The sequence below is a fragment of the Bombus vosnesenskii genome, unplaced genomic scaffold (assembly GCF_011952255.1).
Source record: "Bombus vosnesenskii isolate JDL3184/JDL3185 unplaced genomic scaffold, Bvos_JDL3184-5_v1.1 scf7180000013294, whole genome shotgun sequence".
In the NCBI taxonomy this organism is placed as follows: Eukaryota; Metazoa; Arthropoda; class Insecta; order Hymenoptera; family Apidae; genus Bombus; species Bombus vosnesenskii.
In genome coordinates this window covers 1,935,253-1,942,198 of record NW_022882945.1, presented here as the reverse complement: position 1 = coordinate 1,942,198, position 6,946 = coordinate 1,935,253, and the positions used below count along the sequence as shown (strand labels likewise).

Sequence of the window (6,946 nt, the reverse complement as noted above, 5' to 3'; positions counted from 1 at the left end):
AGAAACGACGATGTGCATCCGAGTTCATCGGGATATCTGTAATTCACGCAAGCAAGAGGTCAAGGAACGTTCGAGGTTTTTCAAAATTTTAAATACTAGATATCCTCCTAATCGACATGTTTTAATCTGTCGGCCAATAACAGCTTTTACATCATATACATAAATACATTCAATACATCGAACCAACATTTGTAATATCGTTGTGTAATTAGCAAGGTTTCATCCCAATATATCTCTATATCGGTAAACTCGTTCCTCGAAATGTAACCTGGAAGTACATCGTTGCGTGTGTGCATTGGCTATTCTCGCTTATCGATCTGCTTTCCTCTAAGGACTCTCCTACTACGTTGTTCTCCTCTAATACAACACTATGAATTGTCTTTATATTAAAATACGTGAAATCCCGGTTATATGCCACGGTCAGTGTCTTTAGAAATCGTATCTACCGTTTTACAGAGTAAATCACAAACGCAATTTGAACATCTTAGAATTCTTCGTGCAAATATATCAAAAAATATTTTTTAAATACTTCATATTGTTTCTTTTTGTTAAGAAATATTTACACAAATCAATTATTTTTTAAAGAAGAATATTATTATTTATTAAAGAAATAGATAACTCTTAAATAGTTTGACGTGTAACACGTCATAACACTTTGTTACGCGTACGAGAGCTTACTATGTACGAGATAATGATCAAATTTCAACGTTTGTGCTGTACCCAATAGGATTATGTTGCATCTCAGATTCTCGTGAAAAGACACTTTCGAATAACTTGGCACTTGAACAACCCCGACGTTAGCTTCACGATACACCCACGATGGTGCTCGATATTTCGCATAAAAAATAGTGTTTGAAAGGTCAAGGAACTTGGGGAGGTTCAATTCCAACCGAGCTTCGTCGTCTAGATTATTCTCGTTTTGCGCTAAGGTTCCAGGTTTCATTCGATTGTATCTCAGGTCATAATCTTTTCCTCCTTCCCCCTTTTCTCTTTTACGTTGGTTTATTTAGTTTTCGTTTCTTTAGGCACGACCATTGTTGAGGTACAATTGCAACCACGTTGAATGGAGAAATTCTCGTAAAAAAGTTTCGTTCGAAATAAGCCTTTAACGAGTTTCCATCTTTTTCCATGTAAAAAACTTGCCATTGATCTCGTTCGCGTATAGAAAGGGTTAGAAATTTTCGTAGAAATTCTTAATTACTTCGAGTGTGTACAACCTTGAGCAACGTGACGCATTTAAAATTCAATGTTTGTTATCGGTGGTTATATTTTATCGAAATAAGTAAGCTTTAAACGTCATCAAAAAGTATTGTTTTATTCTTTCGTTCGTCGTAGGCTAGCGTCGTACTTTTAAGGAATTCAACGTGGCGCACAAAAAGCGTTTCGTAATTGTACTGTGAAAAACCGTGAATAAAATAGAGAATCCTGATATATTTATTACGCGTGTGTTTGTGTTCGTGTGCGTGTATACATATACGCGTTAATGTTTTTAGGGTCGTACCTAATGCACAAAATTATACTTCCTTGCGTCGTTCTAATTCGACGAGAGGAATAGTATGTGTATTCAGAGGTACGTCGAGAATTAAATTTACGTATTCATAATGCACATTTGGTACCGACATTTGTGCCTGTTAAATAACAAAGATCAACCCGTTCGAGATATTTTAGAATAGTAACTTAAAAAGTAACTTAAAAGGAACAAATACATGGTCAATGTAAATATTAATCCTTTTAAAATTTAATAGGAGAAAGACTTTGGTATCAAATATAGTAAGTGATATAAATTTCATTCATTAAGTAATTATCGATATTGGTTAATAGTTGTTTATATTTAGTTAATTATCAATATTTATTTCCCAGGAAAAGTTGAAGTTACGTTTTTGTTTGTATTTAATACCAAAAATGCAAGAAATCTTCACGATAAAGAAATAATTCTTTTCTAAACCGTTCATTCTGAATTCTTTGTTATTTTATAATATTATACTGTCAAAGAGTTAAATCTTCAAAATATCTATCTTTCTCAGAATCTCCCATTATATCACCAAACTTGATTTTTTTAGACACAAGTTCCATTTTACATCTTAAAGAGGAAATTTAAGAACAGTTATTACACAATTTCCACTAAAATATCTCTCCTTTCGTTCGTCGGTAATCCTACGATCTCGAAAGGGTTATCATCGTCTTCCATTCGTACAGTATTTATTACCTAAATAATTATCTCACACTACATATTTTCTCTTACTTATATCTACGAAATATATATGTATATATAACATGTGTGTATATGTGTATGTATATATATATATGTGTGTATATATATCCCATCTTGTAGAACTAGTACAATATATCATAAACTTTACAGAGTGACGCTACGTCATAGAAGCATGCGTTAGAAAAATAATGTTTCTGATCAAAAAATAGGAGAAAACAAGCGGCGTGGAGGTGGAGGGTAAAAAAAGATTTTTTTCTGGTAATCGTCGCCAAGTAAACGTGAAACGTGGAACAAGGGGGACTGTAACTTCCGTCGGTAAGGGTCGGGGAATGCATTCGAGACAGTACAATTAACATCCGACAATGACGGATGAGAGACAGATCGTAGAATTCGAGGTAGAAAGTACATAGGGTCTTGTTGAGACAGAGAGGAATCGAGAAAGAGGTACGAAGCTTGTTAAAAGGAAAAGAAACGCACGGTCAAGTAGAATGAAAGAATTGTAAAAAAACCGGTCCCCGCCTCCACACCGCGCGAACCTTACCTTTCGAATTCCTTGAATTGCTTAATTAATGGACGTAACATCATACACGTTACTTTGCTTATTTAATGGACGTAACACCATGTTGAATGAGTTGGAATCATTTGCGTGCGTGTGTAAGTGCATGCTCGGTTTTCGATCGTTCGACATTCAATCGCGATCAATCGATCATTCAGTGGAAAAGTATTCGATGTTTGGATTTAATGAGAAAAAAAAAGGAAAGACGATTGAAATAGATTGAAAGAAAAAAAAGGAAGAGAATTAATTAAACGGTTGTGTTTTGAATTATCGGTCGAGTAGTTTGGCTTTCGTTCGATCACTCGAACGAAAGTGTGTGGAATTAAAACGAGTCTTTTTTCTGTTTTCCTTTTTGGAAACGTTAACGACGTAAATATCTTTGCATCCGGGTCTGTACTTCTGTACCATTGTTCGATATTGCGTTTTTCTTTTCTCTTTTTTTTTTCCGCTAGAATTTTCACGTCGGAACGAACAGTCTACTAAGCACCTCGATTTTCGACAAATTTTCATCATCTTGTTGCTCTCCCCTACAAGCTATGTAGTCGAACGAATCGCAATATCGACAAATCGAGCACAGGTCGTCTGCATCGCCTGACAGAACTCTCGCAAATATTCGTTCATCCATTCTACTACATCTATTGTGCTTCTCATAGAAAAATAACTTCTGTCTCTGACAAGAAGGCGGAAAGAACGTTGTCCGCTTCGTTCAATGCCCAAATTCGATTTAACCCTTTCAGCCTCGATAATACTATTTTACACCGAATCCATGAAGAAACCTTTTTATCTGTGCGTTCAGCTTTTGAGCTTCTTTTCACCTCTCAGAAATCTTACATCCTTTAACCGAAACCATAAAAAAACGAAAGAAAAGAAATTGTTATGTACCAGAGGTTGAAAGGGTTAAGTGGCTGTCAATCACGAATGCGAATTACCTACATAATAGCTAGTAACAATCTACGACCAGGTACGAGTTCTTTGCTAATTCACACCTTGAGAATTTCAAGATTTGCCAGTGTTAGGGTAAGGCTATGAAGAGCGACCATATAGCACGGTGATGACTTATGCGCGAAAGAAGTCATACAAATAGAATTTTTGTACAGCAAACACCTTTCAATTTGCACCAAGGTCTTTTATGACAAAGAAATACGTTCAACCCATGGCGTAGTCATCAGTGACTCACGACAACTTTGTTTTCATGATAGATTGTTTACTTCGAGTTATTCGGTAGAACAAACCGACGGTGGATTATTTTTATGTTTTGTAATTTCTTACATCAACGTTTTTCTGTGCCGACCTTTTTTATGTTTCATAACGATCCTCGTTGCATAAGGATACTTCCCGATTATATGTTATCCCCTAACAGTATTTTATCGTTCAAAGGAGAACATCCAGAATCGTTCTTGCTATAACCTTACCCTAATGCCCCTGTCTGGCACACACGCGATCGTTGAGACTAAATGGTCGGTCTGAAAATATTTTCTTTTTCGACGCATACCAAACAACGGTTCCGGTCTCTGTTCCCGTTAACACGTCGCTCAGGATGCCCGTGTAAACTGTAAGATACCCGTTCGCTAAACCATGTACAATACCACGTGCACCAAACGAGTCGAGTCCGTTCAAACATCCAACGAATGTGTTTGATCGATCAAAACGTTGACGATACGACTGAGCGAAAGCCTTAGAGTTTAGAGAAGCGGCTAGGCCATTCTCCTCTAGACCACGTTAACAAAATTCAACGATTATTCGTCCAACAACGAGCAATCGCGTGAAACACGCATTTTGGAACGTATGATACTTTGGAATGTACTTGGGTATTAATAATTATTGGTCGATGGAGGTTGGAATGTATTTAAACGTTGTTGCACTGTTGAAGCTCGAGAAATTGTTGGTTGCACGCGGTTCTTGTCGTGAATAGACCCTAGATTCTTAAGCAAAGATTCTGCAAAGTTCTTTGCCCTTGATATTAGCTTCGTTTTTCCGCGAAGAAGCATGTATTTTAGTCACACTAGCTGTTGTTATGTGGCCATAAGTTAGAACACAACGTGTTATACGCCCTACGGGTAACATTACATTCTATAACGAACACTAAACACAGTATCACACTGAACAACATACAGGCTACGAATTAATTCGTGGACCGTGTAAGGGTAATCGTAAAAACGATCCATCGGTATATCTTGATCTTAACCCTTAAATTAATTCTTCGTTACATAATCATTTGTCGCAGGCCACACTTTCTCTCCGATAGAATCGGAGGAGGCAGACCCACCCCCCTTTCCTGCCCTCGAGCAGCCCCTTCTCGCTTGTTCTCGTCAGGAATCCAGGATCTAGTCACGAACGCCGCCCCTCTTTAAACTGGTCTCGGCTCATTCGTTATAAAACGCGACGCGACTCGCGTTTGGTTCTATCGCAGTGTGTGTGTGTGTACATATTTTATTTATAATACTTATACTCATAGGGTTGCGCGGCCCTTCGACGTTGCGGCGAAGGCGGGGACCGTCCGGCCTGCGTCCTGGGATGGCATGCACAGAACACAGCACAAAATGCCACACAGTTACACAGACAAACAAATCGACAGAGAAGAAAAGGTACAGATAAAGAGACCCGTCACCTGGGCGAGGATGGACAAATCCATGGGTGTGTTATTCGGGGTTAAGGTCGTGATTAATAATCGTGAATTAATGTACTCTGACTCGAGGGAGGAAATAATCTTTAGGTGAATTATACAAAGGTGAATTATACAAAGGCGAATTAAAAAGCGTTAAGGTCGAAGAGTAAAAGCTATCGATGAACGTTAATGCTTGACGTTCGTATAAAAATGGCGACCGTTGCTTCGAACCATTTTCTCCAACTATATGTATAGAAATCGTTGTTCGGTTCGTGGTAGAGAAAGTTGATTAACGAGACGAACGAGTAGTTTGATCGTGGAGAGAAGTAAAAAAATTCGGAGTGCTTACTTCAATTACGTTCGCTAACTAATGGCTATATGTAAACTATAGAGCGGGAATTAAGATGCGAGAAAAGAAAGAAGGATACGATCATTACGGTCGCTAGAGATTGAGCAGAGAAAGATCGTACGATGCGTCTAATGAGCAGGCAGAGTGAATATATTATAATGGTATATATAAAATTGAAAAGTAAGAATCGAAAGTGCAATGGCGTTATAGAAGAGAAGTAATAAACTTTAATAAATCGGAGAACTCGATATGAAATCGTGCTACGAGGCTAGCGAAATTCTACTCTGGTTCCTTTTACTTGTTCTCGTTCTAGAGGCTCATCTAAACGATTACGTCGTCCCGAAGGTATTTCCTTTCATGAGAAAACTCTCTCTCTCTTTCTCTCTCGTTGCGAGATAGTTAGCTATAAATTCTTAATGTTCTCGCGGGAAGCGTGAATGAACGAGTAACAGCGAACGATTGTTATCTTGTTTAACATCCGGTGGTATTTTTGAACGACACTCTTGGAAAAGCGTCTCGTTGCATTTCGTCGAAAAATCGTTGCGGTCGAGCGTACTTTTAAAACGAAACCGATTTTAATACGTTGAAACTATTTCCCGAACTTTTTACAAATTTTCCTTTTTTTCCGCGTCGCGGCTTTCCCGAAAGGAACTTCCTCGAACGTTTGTCGAAGAAATATAATCCCCGGAGAATCTCGGTAGATAGACTCGTGACAAAGGCCTAAATAATGCACTAAAGGGAAAGCCTATGAAAAAAGGAGTAGCGAATCTATATGGATCTTCCTTGATTTAACATTCATGATACTCGGAAGGATGCGGACAACACGTGAAACGTATTCCGGATCATTGAATTATATATAACGAGACACTACATCCGAGAAGATATGTAAAAGGAATACTTCATATATCTTAATTTGAACAACCACGAACGAAGAAGATAACGTAATTCATATATTTAGATTAAAAATTATACAATAAAACGTTAGAATTTAATGTAAATTTACTTCGAAGAAATACAAAATTTTTTGTTTATCACGTATTCCAAATTTCAATTCGAATAACGGATTAAACAGGATATGTTACACAGAAATAAAGAAACAAAGGTATAAATTAGCGTGTGAAGTTCAGATCCAAAAAGCTCGCAGCTCCTTTTCGAGGTCTCGTGACGCAAGTGCAAGGACATCGATGTCGCGTGACAAGTAAAGAGACATAAGAATATGCGAAT

General features: G+C 37.6%; 1 protein-coding gene and 1 pseudogene across 1 annotated transcript in view; one reads left to right on the top strand and one right to left on the bottom strand.

Annotated features, from left to right (window-relative positions):
• LOC117232954 (cytochrome b5-like) overlaps positions 1–6,946 on the top strand; it is a 68,575-nt gene that overhangs the window by 16,881 nt on the left and 44,748 nt on the right. The window lies entirely within an intron of this gene.
• LOC117232953 overlaps positions 101–6,946 on the bottom strand; it is a 45,909-nt pseudogene continuing 39,063 nt past the window's right edge.